The sequence below is a fragment of the Coturnix japonica genome, chromosome 3 (assembly GCF_001577835.2).
Source record: "Coturnix japonica isolate 7356 chromosome 3, Coturnix japonica 2.1, whole genome shotgun sequence".
Classification (NCBI taxonomy): Eukaryota; Metazoa; Chordata; class Aves; order Galliformes; family Phasianidae; genus Coturnix; species Coturnix japonica.
In genome coordinates, this window is record NC_029518.1 from 92350140 (window position 1) to 92371209 (window position 21070).

Genomic DNA, 21070 nt, shown 5'->3' on the forward strand with positions numbered 1-21070 from the left:
CAAGAGATATTTTTTTTCTGCTGAAAATGCTTAGGTTTCTGCTCCTAGTTAACTTGTGCCCCACAGTCAACAACCCACATTCATTTGGATGTGAACTACAACTGAAACTATACAAAAATCTGCTTTCTTCCAAAAGGAGGAAATCAGTATTTTCATCACTACTATCCGTTTTTCCCTTTTACTATTGCAATTCTGTGAAGCACACCTAGCGAATGGGCTCCAGATATACAGATCCTAAGGGAAGAATGTTCTGGGCAGGGGCAGGAGTAAAAGTGAGAGCACTTTGGGGGCTTTGTCATGGGGGTGAAACTGTTGCTTTTCCAGTTGGTGGAGAAATGCACTTCAGGAAAAAAAAAAAAAAAAAAAAAAAAAAAAAAAAAAAAAGTCGAATGAATTTTTCTTTGAAAATATAACTAACAAATAGAGATCAATGTTGTACAAATTACTCTTCAAATGCTGAATGCTTTGAACATCCTTATTTTGATCATTGGAAACATCCCATTGTGGTACAGACTTTTAGGGATTAGAAACACTGCTGACACTGGAATTCAATAAAAGCTCAGAGAAGAACAGAAAAACAGAGAATAAGTCATCCTTGTAGGTTTTTTGCAATATTTCTTCCTCACCTGCCAAGTCCCGGTTGTACTTTCAAGACACATGTTGCACCTACATTCTGTTCTTCAGACATTTTATACCTCAGTGACTTCCTTGACTGTAAACAGTACTACATCATGCAAAGACTTTCTGATGAATCCCACACAGAGATCAGGGGGTTGTTATGATGCCCTGTGAGTAGACCCAGAACAATGCTAATGGCCAAATGATATCCACGGTTAAGGTTTTCAGTTTTAATCTTTACTCATTAATCTGGTAAAATTCGGACTGATCAGTATCTGAGCACAAATAAATGGGCTGATTATTTCCTTTGCAGAAAGGTCTACATTTTAAAATCAGTATTATAGGACCTGACATCATATGCTGCATGTTATCCTCAATGAGATTTAAGAATTATCTTCAGTTTTGGATTTCAACACACATGAAGAGGAAATAATCTTTAATGGAATAATGTGGAGCTTTTTTCCCCCTACATATCCAGGTCCAGAATTTATGCCTATAAATTTTTAAAATTACTTTATTTTTACAAATGAACTGTTCAGTACACATTCTTGTTAGGACTCATGAATGCTTCCTTCCCAGTACTCCAAGTATTATATTCCTGTCTAGAATACGAACTATCAAATATTTAATGCTTAGCTAGCCTCCTTTACAGAGTTAATAAGAATGGTCTTATCTGATCTAATTACAGAACCTGTCATTAGGCAAATTCGGAGACATTTATTATACATATATAATAATATTTATTATTGTAGTGTATTGTAGTTCATCTCCTCAAAGTGAACACAGACACCTTCGAGCAAATCTGTGTCTTCTTCTTTATTATATGAAGTAAATTTTCTAAAGAAAATCAGTTAACCAAAGGCACTAACAGCTGAGTAAACAAATATCTGACCATTTAAGAAGAGCATGTGCCATGTAATTTTTCCAGAAGATATAATAATTCTAATGTGAAGGAAGCCATTATGATGAGAGCCACCTTGTCAATAGGATTGCCAGATAGCCACATACAGAACATATCTATCAGCACTGATCCAGTTTGTATAAAAATCAATTATATTTCAGCATCGAGTTCAAATAAACATATGCATTCACATTCCATCTTGAAAAAATGCAACTACATATACTAGTAATCATTGTCACCATCATCATCGTCATCTCTGCAAGCATAAAAAAGAGCCTTGGCCTATATTAATCCATTAATCTCACTTTTGTACTTGATTTCATCGCTTTCATGACACATAGCAAGCAGGAATCCTCTAGGCCAACTCACTGATCATTTTGGCAACCATCTAACAAAAGAGAATCAACCAAAGATCCTTCTTCATGGCTTCGGTACAAGCTGGTGTGCATTCACTCTTGTATGTATCACTGTTGGAGACTGAGTAATGTAACTGTGTAATGTAGTTTCAAGTTAGATGAATAAGCAGTGCCAGAATGAAAATCCATGAAGAAAATCGTCATTAATGTTTCTCTTTAAAGAGCTTTCAAAAAAAATATGTACCTAGATTACTTCATCTAATCATTTACTGCAGAGTGCACATGCTTCTGCTTTTCTTGTACTTTCCCAAGGACATTTTCAGACATTTCTCTGCATTTTCTGGACTCTCAGCCATTGCGTCCACATGACCATTAGTAATGGGTAATTTGACTTCTTGGATTCACCACTGAGATATAAATAGAACGTGTGGCTAATACATAAGGAAGCAAATACTTAAGAAAATTAGAGCTATTTTAGAGGGTTAGGAATATGTACTGCAGTATAATTTATGTGGGGAAAGATGAAATTAAGCAACAAAACTCAAAACTTTACTTGTATCCTGAGTTTTGCTATGGGTCTCTCTGTATTTCTTGGCACAATTAATGTTTGGTAAAGGAAGAAACTGGTAGCCCATTAGAAGCTTAAGTGCTAAGCGACACTATATCTCAGACCAGGAACAAAGCAATCAATTACCAGCAAACAGCAGCAACAACAGCTGGTAGGGAACACTGTGTAAGAGTAGTGCTGAATAAGCCTTGGGTAAATGAAATGTGTCTTTGATAGAAATCGTATGTCAGACCTTCACTGATGAAGCTGCAATATTTCCCATGGTTCACACTAATGAAAAACAGTCTTCATGTCTTCCTGGAAAAGTTACTCTTTTTCAGCAAAATATTTTTGTTTTAATTCTGCTATTTCTATGGATGTTTTCTGGAAGAGAAAAAAAAATCATTCTTAATTATCTTCAAAAGTTTCCTATTTATAGGAAAACATGATCATTTCTCAATCATGCAGAAAGAATGTTCAATTTCTATTTAACAAAAAAATAAAAAATAAAAAGCCAGAAAGTATTAATACTCTTATTTCACTTCAGGTGCCTAAAAATTACTTGTATAGTACTACCTTAGTACCAGCTAAAATCAAACTCTTTTTTCTTTACACAGCTATTAACACCCCTCTTGGTTTGGTCTCAGATAGTGGGTTTTTACATACCCATTTTGAAAAATTGGACTTGAGTTTATAGTTCAGCCATAACTGTCAATTTGACAAACTGCCTCAGTTCATGACAAGTTCAAATAAGCCGCAATTGTTCTTTCCCAGATTAATCAGCAGATAATATAAATAGCATGGCCTACAAATAGGGTAACACTCGGCAATCAGTCATCTCTTGATGCAGACAGTGGTGAGAGAAAGAGAGGAATTTCCAGCTTTCAGGGAGTACCTGGATTTTACAAGTAGAAAGAACTTGCTATCTTCAGGTGTATAGAACCCAAAGATACAAACCAGGCTGGAGGATTTGTGTCCCTGTGTTAGCTGGAAAACGTGCTTAGGTTTCTACTCTTTGGTACTTGTATTCAGCAGCCCAAAGAAGTTGGCACCATTCCCATCCTGATCATGGACATGCCTTTTCTGGAATAAAAGCTTGTCTTTCTCAGCATGCTGAACCCATTTTAGAAGTGAATTGAGTTGTACTTTTTACACGGTGCTCAAGAAAGCACTTTGTGTACTTTGTGTACAAGATACACTACCTTATGACTTGCAATACTACAGCAGGCAAAGTAAATGATGGAACAAATAAAACTATGAAAATACGTGTCATCCTTGAAAGGACTTGTTTCAGACTTGGTTAACTCTCTAAGCCATCTGGATAGTAGCACATGATATGAATCATATTGAAATTTACCGCTGTGGATCAAACAGCAGAAGAACTGAGAGCCTGCCACCTCAGTTACCAGCTCAAATTTGGGTTGAGTCAGTAGGAGTCACTGAAAGACCTGAGAAACCTGCACACTCAGAAGATTTTTTCTTCCAGTACCTGTGAAATCAGTGAGGATTCTTACAAACATAGCATCATGGAATCATTAAGGATGGAAAAGACCATTAAGAACATCAAGTCCAATCCCAACCCATCCCCATCATGCCCACTAACTATGTCCCTCAGTGCAACATCTCCACATTTCTTGAACAGCTCTGAGAATGGTGACTCCATCACCTCCCAGGGCAGCCTGTGCCAATGCCTCAGCACACTTTCTGAGAATAAATATTTCCTAATACCCAACCTGAAATCCAGCTGAAAGTAGAATGTAAATCATGGAGCTAGTGTCTGTATCAAAATGAGAGTGTCTCAAAATGTCATTAAAAAAGCACAAGTTGCAACTGTTTATCTTCATGAGTCCTGATCTGGTCCTACAGTAGTGATTAAAATATCCAAAGCAGTGGCAACAACACATAGATTCCCAGTGATATTTCTAAGCACTATTAGTTGACAGCTTGACAAGAATTCAGTAACACACAGTTCCCTTAAGAATCTCAGAGTTTGGGCTACATTTAACATTAAAAAGGTCTTATCATATTGAATGAGAGGTACCTAATGTCACTACCAAGACCGGCAAAGAGAACTGATGTACCTCAGAATGCTTGCATTTCTTTTCAAATGTAGGCTGTGAGCTACACTCTTATGAAGCTTCAGCTGTATTTCCAGACAGATTAATTCATAGTCTCTTCACGTTATTGACAGGAATTTCAGCTTTGATCAGATCAAATGGAAGCTAATTACATAAAGAATATACCACAGATAAATAAAAAGATGGAAGAACTGCTTCAGAAGACAAAAGGAAGTACTTTGTTATTCCTCTGCCTCCCAAAGCCAGAACTTTTCAAGAATACTAATTTTGTGTAAATTTTAGTCATTTTACAAGATAGTTGGAAAAAAAATCTTCCCGCTACCATTAAGTTATCTATGCAAATACTACCAAACCCTTGTCATCTGCTAAGTTTCTTATGGTTAAAAAGCAGCAAGGTGAAATGTGCAATGCATTTTACAGAACTGCTGGGCTCGCATACTTGGAGATTTGTCATTGCTTTACTAATAAAAAGAAGGGATATTCATAAATCCACAGCAATGAGCTAACATTTCAGCCCCACAGATGCAATTCCCTGACATTCAGATGTATGGGTTGCAGCAAGTGTTACATCCCCAGAAGTGTTATAAAGCTCACATCCCCCTGTTCCCTGTTCTGTATTGTGAATGTGTGATCCTGGTGTGAGCGCCTCCTGTTGCAGGAGAGGGAGTGGGTTCCGAATGGCAGCCAGTGGGAGGCTTGGAGTCTCTTGCACCTTTAATGACTTGCAAATCAAAAGCATGAAAACCCGATTACACTTCTCAAACTGCTTTCCCATTCAGGCCTGATAGTCTGCATCATTTTCTCCTATGCTATTCTTGTTATTCTCGATACTTGAGTGCTGGTCTTTCAGTGCATTTTTTAGCATGGAGGGAAGGGGGTAGGGTGGGAGAAAGGATCTATCCAATGATCTCAAAGCATATGTTTTTAATTCTAATAAGATTATGGATACCAAAGGAATAAAAATGGAAATCACTACTGCCAAGATATGAAAGAAAGTTTGCATAGTAAAATAATTTAAACCCTAACATTTGGACCCAATAAGGCTAACAGAACGTTTATTCCATATTTTTGGAAAGTATGCTTTTTCTGCACATTAAGTGGTACCAATAAAAAATAATGATTCTCACTCAGTTTATTTCTATAAATTATATTGTTTTATAGTTTTCCAGGGCATGGTTATGTGTCAGATTCTATGGCAAACACCTGGGTGTAAAATGCAATAAGCCTGTTACTTCTAGCAGGGGTTGGGGGAAGGGAGCAAAAAACCTTCCACTTTCCTCAAAATGTACCTATGATGTCCAAGAAAACTGGATTGCAGTTCATCTGAAAACAGCCAAATTCTTTTTCACACTTTAGGAATCGTCATTTGCATCTCCCCTCAACTTGCTAGTGACATAAAAATGAACCCTTCTGGGACCTGGAATCAGATGCAGCAGCAGCTTCAGGTATGAACATGAGTTTGGTGGTCCTTGCTTAATGTCTAATGGGGAACAGCCTCTATCTTGGGTTTGCCCTTTTGTATTAGCACAAGTCAGCATACACAGAATACAATACAGTCCATTTATGTGAGTTTTTAAGAAGTTATGACTGTTAGACAAGTTTCATAACTTTCAAAAGTTATGATGTTAGAGACTAACACTCTGATGAGATTATGGATAAAATAGTTAGGTATGACCTTACAGCACCAATTTGGCCCTTTTATGTATGCACTATAATTACAGCTCACTGGAAATATTCCATCAAAACTTTTTTCTTTTTTCTTTCTTTTTTTTTTTTTTTTCAGTGAAAAACTGTTTTAAAACAGTTTTCTGTGGGAAAACATTACTTTTTTTTTCCAGAAATGCTTCAATTTTCCATAGGGAAAATGTAAGCAAAATACATTCTTTTGGATCTAGTCAACTGGATTCAAAACATTTCAGCTTGTCAAGCTGAATAAAAGCACTTCTCTTTCAGGTCAATGTGATACTAATATAAATCTGTTTAAATTGCTGTGGTGCATCAGAACTTGCAGCACAGAGCAGCTTCTGTGTTGCAGGACTCTGATGGACACTCCTACCATTCTGCAATTGGCAACACAGGACTCCCACCCTTGAAGCAACAGGATTCAACACAGCAATATCTTTTCTCAAAATACGGGTAAGCTAGTTATCAGTGAAGGAGCATTAATCATCTCTGCTGTCCTTCTCCATGGACTAATCACGGACTGCAGATATCATCCTTGGTCTAGATACTTGGCTGAACATAGCATGATGCTCCTCCTCTTTGGATTTACATCTCGAAGTCAGGCCTTTTTTTTCCATCTCTTGAGGAAGATTTCTGTCTGCCTTTAGTCTTGAAGTTAAAACATAGATGCAAATCCTTGTGTATAAATAATGCCCAGAAAACACTGGATTTTCACATCAGCAGACTTCTGCCTAAGCCTGAAACAGCAAGCATCCAAGTGAACCAGTTACTTTAGCAAAAGAGCGAATACTTATCTCTATGGACTCAGTGATAGTTCAGGAAAACCGAACTAACCAGTGAACAAGGAGAACTAGAATTTCTAATAAAAACAAAGGTAATTTCAAATTAGCAAAATTTAGGTAAACATAATAAATGTCATAGTGCATGCATGTAGAGAAATATGTATTGTTAAACTGCTTGCTACAGTGGCGTACAAATATCAATCAAGTGCAATTGTTTCACATTCAGACAGGAATGCACACTCCATGGAGCTGTTATCTTTTCTCCCATAAAACTTAATCTGACGACACAGGACAGAAAGAAGATGGCAGAAAACACTGCAACACCAGCAGCTCATGATCATAGAATCATAGAATCACAAGGTTGTAAAGGACCTACAAGATCATCTAGTCCAGCTGTCCTCCCATTACCATTGCTACCACAGCTACTAAACCGTATCTCATAGCTTTTCATCCAGATGCCTCTTGAGCACTACCAGGGATGTCATCAACAGCCTTTCCCTCATCTATCAGTCTGGTCACCCAGTTGCAGAAGGAGATGATGTTGATCAAGCACAACCTGCCCTTCATGAATCCGTGCTGTCTGCGTGTGTCCCTCTGGATACGTGCCATGTGATCTCATCCGAGATGATTTGCTCCATAACTTTCCCTGGTACTGAGATCAGGCTGACAGGCCTGTAGTTCCCCAAATCCTCCTTATGGTCTTTCTTGTAGATGGGAGGCACATTGGCAAGCCTCCTATACTCTGGGACCTCTCCAGATAACCAAGAGCACTCATAGATGGCAGAGAATGGCTCAGCAATCACCCCCGCCAACTCCCTCAGCACCCTAGGATGGAGCCAGTTTGGTCTCATGGACTTGTGACTGTCCAGATGGAGGATAAACTTTCTAACTGTCTCCACCTGAATCACTGGGGGTGTATTCTGCATTGCATCCCAGACTTCCAGATCAGGGCATAAAGTGCCCTGAGGATAACTGATCTGCCTATTAAGGGCAGACGTAAAGAAGGTACTGAAGACTTCAGCCTTCTCCTTATCCTCAGTGGTCACATTCCCCACTGCATCAACTAAAGGATGGAAATTTTGATGGCAAAGATGGAAACTTGATGGCATCCTGTGCCACATTGGAGCCACGTGTGTGGTGTGCTACTTGCTAAGGAAGGTTAGCCAGAGAGGAACAGCACTGAGGAGAGGGAGGAGCTATATGAGAGGGACAAGCAGGGAAAGAAAAGGAAGTGGAAGGTGAATATGGCCAATTAGATTGGAGAAAGAGAGAGTCCAAAGTGCATGCCTCAATAACTTTCACATTTCTTGAATTTACAATACTCACTTTTGCAACCTTATAAAACGTACATAATATTGTTTTAGAATACAGAATATAAAACATGTGTGCCTGTGTCAAACTACATATAATATGCATGCCCTGGGTATTGTGTTTTGCAAATTTAGCAACAGTCTCACACACTGCTCTCATTAGCATATGTGCAACCACAGCGAAGTTAATAGGATTAGAGCTTGTCAGGAATTTTTCAATTAAACTTTTATTTTTTTTCATTGGAAAATACCACTTCACTGAAATTTAAACTGTGCATGAGAACCTCGTGGTTTCTCGTGGTAGGAAAGGTACCTCGGATTCTGAAATTTCTAATCAAAACTGCAGGGAAAATAAAACTCAGAGTAACATAGCACAGTACACAGATGGACACTGGAGGACCAAACAACCATCAGTCAGATCCTGACGCATATCCAGGCAGGACTTTCATCAGTTTGAAACTGATGGTATCAAATCCGTAACAGTATAACATCTTTCTAGGCAGTCCCTTCATTGTGAGTTTCATATATAGAAGATGAAAGGCCTTTTCTTTGTCCTAGTGGGAAATAAAAAGCATTAACAAATTCTTAAAAAAGTTTGTAGGAAATGGGAAGCATTTTCTCACAGTGTTCCATGCAGAGCTATCTGCAACGTATCTCAGAAGACACCTTACCAGCAGCATTACTTTAATTTGCTGCTCTCAAAAGAAGACAAATTGCACTGAATGAAAGGACTCAGGCAAATCATGAAAGGAAAACTGAAAAAAATCTAATGGAAATCCTTACTGTGTATGTGCCTCAGAAATCTAAATATGTATTTGTTAGTGAGGAGGGGATGGGCCTCTTCTCCCAGGTAACAGTGACAGAACAAGAGGGAACAGCCTCAGGTTGCACCAGTGGAGGTTCAGGTTGGATGTTAGGAAGAATTTGTTCTCATAAAGAGTGGCGATGCACTGACATAGGCTGACCAGGGAGATGGTGGGATAACCATCCCTGGACGTGTTCAAGAGATGTGGAGATGTACTTAGGGACATGGTTTAGTACAAAATTTGGTGGTAGGTGGACTGTTGGACTAGATTATTTTAATGGTCTTTTCCAACCTTAACGATTCTATGATTCTATGATCTTTATTTTTCCCAGTAGAGCATAGCACAGAACTGTGCACTCTCTAAGCTTCCACAAACTATGATTATCTTGTGCCACTTTGCAGGTAAGAAAATATAGCGAAAAGCCTGCTGGGTGTCTCCTCATCTTGTTTTAATTTAGACGTTGTAATTTTTTCCTCTGCATGTCCTTTAGAAGAAAGGTAAGGTGATTTGAAATCGACATGTTAAGGTTTGCTGAAATAACTCCTGAATTTTCTGCTGTGAGCTGAAGGCGCTGTCAGATTGCAGTATCCTGTAAAGAACAGCAGATATGCTGGAAAGGCACCAAAGAAACTTCAATACTTCTGAATTGCATCTTTAAAACAGCAGCACTAGAACAGAAAAAGAGCTCAGGGGAATGCACAGAGCCACTTATACTCCAAAAATAAAGCTAGTAATGCTTTGCTTTGTTGAAGTTACCAGCGGTCGGTCATTGTTGGTTGAAAACTAAAAATGTATACTTTTACATTCTTAGCACATGTACACAGTGCCAGCTGGCTTTATGGCTTAGCTTTGCAACCTAGGGGGCTTACGGGATCTCAACATCTGCAAAATTATGCTTTGATTTCTGGCATCGTCAGATCTCAAGGGAATGAAACCAAAGCAATCACCAGCCAGAACTCACATTTTGACATGTTCAGCAAGGGGCTGTTCCTCAGAGCTTTTGCCATTTGGAGGAGAGCAGTAAGCTATATACTTGAAGGGGAGAGAAAAAAGAAAAAGAAGCCGACAGGCATCAATGTTACAGTATTTCTGCTACCAGGGAGAGTGGCTATTGGAACCAATCTAAAGGAAGAAATTACGAGAGGGACGGAAATTGGCAGGTTCTGCACAATAATGCTGATTTTTCAGTTGCATCATGTTTGTTAGAATAACTGAGAAAGTAAAAAAGTATAATTTAATGTCGAGGCTGACACTGAGAGAAAGAAAACAAGAGGAATTGTAGAGTGAGAGAAAATATGCACTGCTGTCTTTCACGTGGGCTTTTTTTTTTTCACTGCTTAAAGATTTAAGGCCATACAAATAAAATGTGGCAGTTTTGTACTAAAAAAGAAGAGATTAGCAGTTAAAAAAATGCCTAAAAAAAAAAAATGGGGGGACTGTACCTATGTGCTTTACAGCTTTCATTGGACTGTATGAGCAAAAAAAATCAGAAACCTGAAGGTAGGAACTTCATTTTTCCCTATTTCTTCCACACTCAGCACTTGAGGAACGGCAGTTCGGCAGCTCTGGAATTACTGCCTGACACTCATCGTAGCTGTTTGCTGATCCCAGGGATTTATAATAGGTCACTGGTGTTTAGTGACTGGTAACTCTTACCACCCTTTCTCATAGGAGTCTGAACTCAGAAGATTTGAGCTGGAGAAGTTTTTCAGGATGAAGACAGCAATGATTTCTTTCCTGGCTTCAGGAAATGGCATTGGTTCCATTCCATATCAACTCAGAATGTCCTTTGGAAAACAATTTTCCTAGTACATAGCTGTTATTGCACCAATTTCTTTCTTTTTACTTTGCTTCCTTCCTTTAACTCTCCTTAAGACCTTCTCTGTATTTTGCCCACATTCCTCCTTCCACTTTGTAATAAGAAAGGAGCAATCTTCTCTTAGTGTTTTCTTGGCATCAAGCCTCAACATCTACATTTTCACTTGCCATGGAGCTTTAACTTACTCTTTTGCTCCTAGTCCCTCTAAGAGCTCAAAAGTATTCCCCACACAAAATAACACATGGCACATGGCAGAACGGCCATGCTTGCACACTGCCCAGCACATCTCCTGACTTCATCTGCAGCAATACAAATATAGTAATTTTAGAAAGGCATTGTACTCAGATTAAATTTAGGGTCCACCATGATTTTACCCTGTGTTCAGGAAATCCTGGATCACTGGAGGCTGGGTGGGAGGAGAGAGAGGACAGAAATATCTCTGCAAAATCTTTGCTGACTTTGGACACTTCCCTTGTTTTTTGTCTGAGCCAGGATGCCAGACCAAAGAGACCTTTAGTATGGTCCAGCAGAGCCATCCTCACATGCCTGTGAGCATTCCTAACCCTATTTGATGGTCAGGAGAATGCAATGACATGACCTTTGGAAAAAGAAGAGGGAAAGAAGAGGTGGATTTAATGCTTTCAGTATCTTGACTGTCTTTCCTGATCATCTCAAAGGCAAGCTCATGGCTTTGAGCTGTATGTAGACAGTGGATGGTTGGAGAATCCAAAATTCTTTCCTTTGGAGAAGGGGAGTGTGGTCATCCTAAATAAAATCTCCTTTTCTTCACAATGATGAAATCCTGAAAGTTAAATTTCTTAAAAAAAACATGAGTCAAAGAAGATTCAGGCCTTTTATTAGTAAAAATAGATTTAGCTTCAGTCTCACAGACACAGAACATATCAGCCGTATTCTCTTCTCCCCTGATTGTTTTACCTGTTACACCAGTCTTAGAGGGAATGTAGAATATGTATTCAAAATGTTTGTATACTCGGCAAAATTGTGAGAAATATACTGATTTCTTATCCATATAGGACCATAATTTCTCACCTTTAATACAAAATCATTATGTTTCTTCAGGAATTCAATAAGGAAAATATGGGGGAAAAAAAGGTGGGGAGAGAGGAGACACAAAGATCTTCAGTTTCAAGGAGAAGCCACAGTGAACATCCGAGCTGAGGGAGGATAGGATCTACTGGGCTATGGGGAAATGAGGATGAAACATTCTTTTTTGAAATGTGTTCCTTTGCAGTATATAAATGTAAAGTTCAACTTCAGGAGTACCACGTTTAGAAATGCACAGAACCATATGGTGTTTTCACTATCTCACAGGAAGGTCTCCTCTTTTTCATCTACATTTCAGTCCAATAGTGTCATTCTTTCCCATCACATTCAATAGCTTCCCCACAGGAGATGTCATGGCTCCACTGTCCAGGAAGACAAAAGTTTAACATCTTTCAGTCTCAGGCAGTGTACAAAACTTGACTTATTCTCTTCCTCCCAGGAGGGACTTCAAAGCCAGAGCAGAAACCACAATGCTCCAGTGAACCTCCCATAGGGACTATGGCCGGGATGCAGGATGGGACCAAGCAAGTGGTAACAAACAGGATAACCATGTGTAATCCCATCGTGCATTTCTCTTGTCCTCTCCAGCAGCAGTTCTAAACACTGCACATTTAACTGTTAGTCTCTCTCCAACAACAGACTGAATGGCCTGTTAAATAATCAGCTGCATTCAGCATCTAGGAAAAGAAGAAAGAAAAAAAAAAAAGGAAAAAATGTCCAAAAAAGCTTTGATATCTAGATGGTTGCACTGCAGAAAAAAAGACTCATGGGATAGGATAGCATTTATCTGCTATCTGTGATTGACAGATCTTCAACTCCTGTTTCCTGACTGGCAGGACCACGAGGCAGACCATGAAGGGGGACGCCAAGCCGGATGGAGAGGAGGGACAGTCCTTAAGCCCTTTTTGTTGTTTTCTTTCCCTGTTTTATTTTTAATCTGAGAAGACATTTCCCTCCAGATAACTTTACCTTGGGCTTTTCATTGTTGTTCTGCAGGAGGAAAGGGCAGAGTGGCCTCATAGCCCAGGCACTGCTTTATTTGCTAGGAGAAGACTTGCAGGCCATTTGCCGTCTGGAGGGATGCATCTTCCTTGTTTATCTGGAGACATAGTTAGATGTCCAAATCTAAACCAGTCAGTGTCTCCTTTAGTGACTTGTGAGAACGTTTCACAACCCTCTGCAGACACTTCATTGTCTGTATAAGATATATTCTTTGGGATGAGCTTACTTGTGCGACGACCTTAAAGGTAGACTACTGCCCTTTAGTGAATGGTCAAGGCATGTAGCCTGAGCACTGCTCAAATCATCATGCTCCTTATTGCTGCCCCAGGCTGTGCTCCAGGCTCCCCACCTAACTACCCCAGCACTTGTCTCAACTTTTGTGTCAGATGAAGGGAGACTTGACCCTTTTTCTATTTTGCTTTGTCACTATATGTAAAAGAGCTGTGAAGGTCTAGGCTGACAAATCATTACGACAAAGATCGATCTGAAAGTAACACCTCCCATTTTATTATAGTGGACCATGCTGTTGGAGGTGGATGTTGGTGGTATGACAGTAAAGGCTGAACCTTCCCACCCATATTCCATTACATTTTGTTGCCATGTGACAGATGGCAGCAGAGCTGCAGTATGATAAAATGATGTCTTACTCTTCAGATGAGGAGATGGTGTATGATCGAATTCTTCCATCTGGAAAAAATGACACCCATTGACATCCATCAATACTTGCAAAACAATTACAGAGACCAAACAGTGCATATGAGCACAGTGAGGCAGTGGCAAAAAGACAAATCACATTCCAGATGGCCATGCAGATTTTTATGAATGTGGCATGCAGACCTCTTCATCGCTAACAAAAATGCATAGCTAATGGTGGTGACTATGTTGAACAATAATGTCTTCTAACTGAGAATTTTCTCTATCAAATAGTGTTATTATGCTCTTTGTATCAACGGTAGGAAATAATTAGGAGGCATTACTTTTGGAGCAATCTGTGTAGAACTAGTAGGAAAAAAAAAAAAGGAAAAAGCACTTATAAATAGAACTGGCTATTCTGCTGTGAATCTGAATGCTGGAAACACAAAGTAAATTATATACATTTTAAAATATTTAACAAGATTAGAAAGGGAAGAATAGAAGTTTATTCCTGTGAAAACAGAATGGGAGTTCATAATAATATAAAAACCACTGGAGCATGTCTACACTGCTTTGCTGGCACTACAAATGCACTTTCAGATCTCCTGACCATCTTCCCTTATGACACTTTAATTTCCTTTGCAGAGCAGCCTTGTAACACGTGAACTGTAGCTTTTTGGAGAAACTGCTCTGCAGGATTCCACTCCACAAGTCCCAGCAGCTAATGGGTATTCAGTCCACCACAAGACCAGAGCTACCAAGATACATAGCTCTCACCTCCGTCATTTCAGTCTTCAAAGCCATCTTCCAACACACTGTGGTACAAACTAATGATACCTATGACATTTCTATATGAATCTCACTCCACTGATATTTCTGGGCCACCCAGGGACATGCAGAGGATATGTCATCTGCTGAGTTGCAAGTAAGATGCGTTGTGATATAGCTTGTTCCTCCTGGCTTTGCCCACAGAGCAGAAGCAGAAGCAAGGCAGTACTTGACACACACAGTTTAAACATCAGCACACATAATAAAATCAAAACCAGCATCCACACATAGTTGTAAATATTTTCTCTCCAAACCTTTAGAGTTCTGGAGATGGTAGAATTAAACAGACAGAACAAGATCAGGCCATAGAGAGAAAGGCATAAAGCTGTCATGTCCTGGTGTTAAAACTGCCCTTGTCTGAACAGCCAAGACATCAAACCATGTATGTTTTTCCTGAAATCAGAAATGACATTTACCACCCTACATAAAAACATGACTTGCTGCCCCAGCTCCTGTTGCAAGAGTGACCTCCATCTCCCCTTTGCATGACTTCTCAGATAGCAGAAGGGCATGCTGGTGACTCACTGAAGCCACAGTACCCCCTTATACTGAGCTGCAAGGCTATGAGCTACTAACTCTGCATAAAGGGCCTCATACATGAAGAAAAAGAAAACAGCATTCAAAAGAAAAGATGTCTGACACGCTAAGATATTTGAGGAAATTAACTTGACCTCTACATAACATCCAATAGTAGCACATCTGCAAAAGATAAACAATCCCCACCGCCTACAGGTGGCATATTTAATAAGTAAATATGAACATAGCAGCAAAAAAAAATGAAATCCAGCCAACGCTCCTGTGTGACCTTGAGTGATCCCCAGTCTGTTCAGAATCAGAGTACTTAATTTGGTACATTTGTCTCAAAAATTGTAAGGTAAATGGCAAATTATGCCCATATACAGATGATGTCAGAAGCATCAGAAGATGACTGCTCAGTCTCATCCTGCCAGCTACAGAGCTGGAATAGAAAACAAATCTTACAGTTGTTACAATAAGCTTAGTATCTAGAAGGAATTTATTTTGTTAACTACAGAGTAAAAAAAAATTAATACTATTTCATAATAATAAGCATAATTTTAGCCTTAATACCATAACAAGGACATGACTAAGCTAGGAGTTCTGCCATTGTAAACGCTCTCTTGAGCTAACAGTGTTATGAAACAGAAGTGAGATAAAGGATGATCCTCCATCTTAAAATAACCACCCCAAGGGCAGAGTTTGTTGGAAAATCACACAGGAAGGTTCTGAGGGAAAAGAGTAGTTCTTGCTGGTTACAGAAAGACTGCACAAGTTCTTTCCCCATTTTTCCTGAGATTTTCAACACAATTGTTGGAAATTGTGAACTGAAGGAACCACAGGAGGGATATTTGAAGTAACACTGTTATTGCCACTCTTCCAAATCTGTAAATAGCAGATTTTTTAAATTAAGCTACTTAATTTCAAATCCAGGCTGTATTCAACACCTGTAATTCCCGTGGAATTTTTATTTAAAAAATAGTAATTACTGTACTTAGAATTTCCAACATTTTCTTTTACTCCTTTTTTGTTTGCTTCCTTTTTTAAAATATGTATATATATTTATGTTAAAAGCCAAAAGAGCAAGTACAGCTCAAAGTGATGTTCATCTTAGCTAACATGATTGTGCCGCAGTGCTTAACTTAGTCAATACTTGCACCTATGCCTGTAAGGAAAGTTCAGGCTTGTGCTGTCAGCTGGTGAATCTGATCAGGGAATGGATCCCACCGCAGAAGTGATACCTAAAGGTAAACATTGCCAGTTCTGCAGTATTTTTCCCATCCCATCTTTGTTGTCTATATGTCCGTGCCAGTTCTCCAGCTCAACCACCCTCTGAGTGGGACCACTCAGCCTACTGACGGCAGTCAGCAGATGTTCTTCCTCTCACATCCCTCCTGCTGCACGACTGAGCAGGAGACCGCTTCACTAACCACATGTCATTGCCATGTTACAAAGGAAAATCCAGACCTACATGCCTAGATGAGGGGCATATTTTATTGAGTTTCATAATTCCTGCAGAGCGTACTTTGCATTAGACAGATAAATAGACCTTGCTCCTCTGACTCCCCAAACTTTCCCACTGCTCCTTATTCCTCTTCTTCCTTAGGATACTCTCTTTTTCTGTTTGTTTGTTTAAAAGGCTGGAACTGAAAGGCCAGTTGTCTGAGGTAGACTCTGCAGCTGGTCATAAATCTCTTTGAAATGATCTAGTTAAGTACAAGGAATGCCACCATTTTGAATCCAACCTTTTTATGTCTGTGCTGACAAAGTATCTTTATGTTTCTTGTCTGAGGTGGTACTCTATGTCAGAGGCAGGAAACATGGTACTAATTATGTCTTTAGCATCCTAAAGAAGTGGAGAGGAAGAAGAAGCCTTTCAAGTCCTCTTTGTTATTGTATTGCACATGTCTGCCCTCAGAGATTGCAGCATTTACTTTTGGACTCATCATCAATAATTACTTGCACATACGGATGTTAAATCTAGAAAGGGATGGCATTTACCACAAAGAACTCGAGTAAGTAAAAGATTAAGAGAATACATACAAGAAGAAAGGCTAAATTTCTATTGCCTCACATTTTAGTAGGAACATCCTGTGATTAACTGATTTACCTGAAGTTGCAGGGGAAAATATCCCAGGGGTCTGGGGCTGCTTCATTGAGCTGCAGCTGTGGTGGCACTGAGCCCAGCATCATCTGTTTTTGCCACCCTGACACACACCAGCCATTCCTGCAATTTTGTAGTTAAGACAGTGCCCTTAGATAGGTCACAGCATACCCACTGTCTATTGCAATGCTGCAACAGCAGAACATGCTGTAATAATGCTGTAATAATCTCTACAATCTCTGTCACGTTTGTATGCAAACGTTCATTCAACTAAATTTGCTACCTGAGAGAAAGGCATCACTCTTATAGATCCTAAGTCGCAACTTAACTCAGCTCCTAACTTTAGTGAATGCAACTTTTAACATGTTTTAAGCTATCTGGGATGTGTTCCAGGTCATCTTTCCAAAGATGTGTCAGTAAGGATCTACCACTCTCCTCAACATAAAATGGCTCAGTATCATGAAAAGGAAACCCAGGCCTATTATGACTAGATCAGGAGCATGTTTTATGAAGTTTCATAGATAATGAAATAAATGTAAAGATTGGAATGAAAAGACAGACTTGTGGATCCCTTTGTTCAGTTTTTTCCCTGATAGCTTATGACTGGTTTTTTGAAGCACTGCTTGTCCACTGTCATGTCAGCTTGATGTTACAGATATTCATCACAACTTCTTAGGAGACCTCAACAGTACAGATCTTTCAGCTTGAGCAGTGTGTTTAGTGCCCTCTGGTTTCCATATAAGCTGGAACAGAAAAAAGTCCTGGCAACAGGATCCAGCAGGCACCTCAGGACAAAATGTCTATCTTCAAACCCTTGTATCCTTGCATCCTACAAGATGAAGATTCTCTCCAAATTAAGAGGCTTAATTCCAAAGACACTTGAATCTTTTCATTGTCTGTGGAGCTAACTTTGACACTTTCAGGATCAATAAGTGAGTACTACATATTTAATTGCAAGTTAGGTGTTTAAGGCAATTAGATTGCTAGCAAGGTTGACCAAGTCATGAAGTTTAGGACCAGACAATACCTATCTACCATCTCAGCTAACTTGTTGTAAGCTTCTTGTCACAGATCATTGAATTCCACCACTTTACCTCTGTAGAATAAATTAAATAAACATGCTTTAAAAGAGGAGGGAAAAATAGAATTAAAGATAAAATATGAAGAAAAACTACAAGTAACCCTGCCAAAAGCTAGAACTTACCATGTTCCTGGCCATAAAGTAGTCCTTATGTTAAAAAACATGACCTATATTTTGAAATATTTCAACTATCTCTACCATTGGCTGTAGTGCATGCTGTATTTGGACAAAACATCTGGGATATCTACAGCCTTTCAAATCTGAATTCTGAATATATTCCTGTACTTTTGATCCTGACACATGCAGCATTTCAGAGAGAGCTTGCCAGGAAACACGCATGGTGGGAGAACTTTTCTCCTGTTAACCACTGGCAAACAGCAGTCCTTGTAAATTCGTTCCACTCATGGTGTTGTTCTGCTCCAAAAACAAAAGCAAAAAGGGAAGGGGAAGGGGAAGGGAAGGGGAAGAAGGGAGGGAAGGGGAGGGGGAAGGGGAAGGGGAAGGGGAAGGGAGGAAAGGGAAGGGAAGGGGAAGGGGAAGGGAAAGGGGAAGGGGAAGGGAAGGGGAAGGGGGGGAAGGGGAAGGGGAAGGGGAAGGGGAAGGGGAAGGGGAAGGGAAGGGGAAGGGAAGGGGAAGGGGAAGGGAGAGGGGAAGGGAAGGGGAAGGAAGGAGAACAAAGGGAAGGGAAGGGGAAGGGGAAGGGGAAGGGAAGGGAGGGAAGGGAAGGGGAAGGGAAGGGAAGGGAAGGAAGGAAGGGAAGGAAGGGAAGGGAAGGGAAGGAAGGGAAGGGAAGGGAAGGGAAGGGAAGGGAAGGGAAGGGAAGGGAAGACTTAATGTGGACCTACATACCGTGCACATCTGTGAAATCTGTGAAATAAAGTGATGTCTTAACAGCCAAGCAGTTAAGACTGTTGAGGACTGTCTCAGTGCCTTGCCTCCAACATAGCTTTGTGCCTCCAAATCCAATTCTGTTCCTAGAAATGAGGAGACAACCACTGAAAACATGCCCTGAACTCAAAAGCCGGTGAGTCTAACACTTTACTCACAGAATATTAAATAGTTTGGGTATATTCTTAAACATTTCATCCCAAAATATTTTTATCAGCTAATAATATTGTTCATCTTTCAGAATTGCAGTTCATCATCTCCCCAGTGCTTGGCACGACTCATACCAATCTCAAAGACAAAAAGGGAAAGCAGCAGCTCCTAACGTACAACTACATGGGTCTTGTTGAACCCCTTCACGAGTGGGAACAGTCTGTGGAGAAAAAAAGGAGTAAAATCCCTTTTGTTATATATAGTTGCACGTACCATAAAGAAAGTGCTTTGTATGCTCAAAGTGATTTTTTTTATATATTAAAACAATAATTTTATAAAAACTGCAGTTGTTACATTTTTGCAAGACTACTTAGTGACACTGACATTTCTTTAACCTCCATAACAAACCACACACTTATTCAACACTACTCGTTGCATGTCATGCTGCCCCAGTGTTATGTGATCACGTAATGAAAGACCCTATCATAAAATATAATATGCACAATGGGAACAGAATTAAGGTTACCAAGGGAGTCTTAATTCTGAATTTCCTGACTCTTGTGGGTTTAAATCTCAACCTTAACATTGTATTAACATATTTTTAATTGAGCAAGAGGGGGAAGAAAAGTACATACTAAAAGCTTTATTACTTAAAGATGAGGATTTTCCAACAAATGTTTTATCTCTCCATTTTTCATTCCAAGTTTTCTTTATAATTCAAAACTAGCTGCTCTGGTCTCTTTACAGTGTGTTGTCTTAAAATTAAGACCTGTGATGCAACACAGTTCATCATTATTCTGAATTTACTTGACACTGCAGTCTCTGATCTTATAGGATTAGACCCTGTTTCCTAGGAAGCATCTCCCAGCTCCTTTTAGCTCACTTGTGGAGTCACTGTGACAGTCTGTTCAGACAGGTTTTGATTAAATTTGTTTAGTTCATTTAACATCTAGGAATATAAGATTCAAAAACAGGAAAACAAACAAACAAACAAACAAACAAAACCACCAAAATTGTTCATTTTTGCTCCTATTCCTATTATTGTACAACAATGAATTGTCACCAGAAGACTAGAGGTTTTATAAGACTTCAAATCTTACATAGCATTTTAAGCTGCAACAGGGAATTTGGTCATATTTTTTTATTCATTTCATATCATTCTCTTCTACTCGCCCTTTGGAAAAATCAAACATTAGATGTTGACTATTGTATAAAATCCTTTGAAATGTCTCTGAATGTATGGTATGTCTTCGTCTTTGGAGAAAAGTCTGCATAACTGCCCAACGCATAAACTTTTTGCAAATAGGCATTCTCAGTGCATATCCTTCTAAAATTAATTTAAGCAGGAACTTTTCTGTTAATTTCTTTTCTTCTTCCTTTTGTTCTCTGATATTACTTTATTTTTTACTTTCTCTATTTTTTTTTTCTGATCTTCTTTAGCTGTTCTAACAGCTGACTAATTACTGTCATGTTGAGTAATGCTCTAAAAACAAGCACTCTGTTAAGAGGGAATAAAGCTCCCGTCACCAAAGAAAACCCAGAGTAAAATAACAAAAAATTTCCAATTCCGATATTTATTTCCATTGTTTTTGTCCATCTTCATAAAAGACCACTGCAGGTGAAGCACTTGAGAGGCAGTTCTCTCTCTATGCAATCCAATGTAAACTCATCCAATGTAAAAGGCTCACTTGGTAAGACTAGTGTAATGGACCTGGTCTCCAAAAGGAAAATGGGATTATTTCACTGATAGTGTGTCCTCCAACACAGCCAAGTGTCCTCTGAGGACCCCACTGGGAAATCAGTAGAGTTTTATGAGGCTAGCTCCAGCTTTTGTGTAAACACCATAACATTTTATGATGGGAAACATAGTCTTTTGCTTTTTATGTAAAAATTGCATTAATTA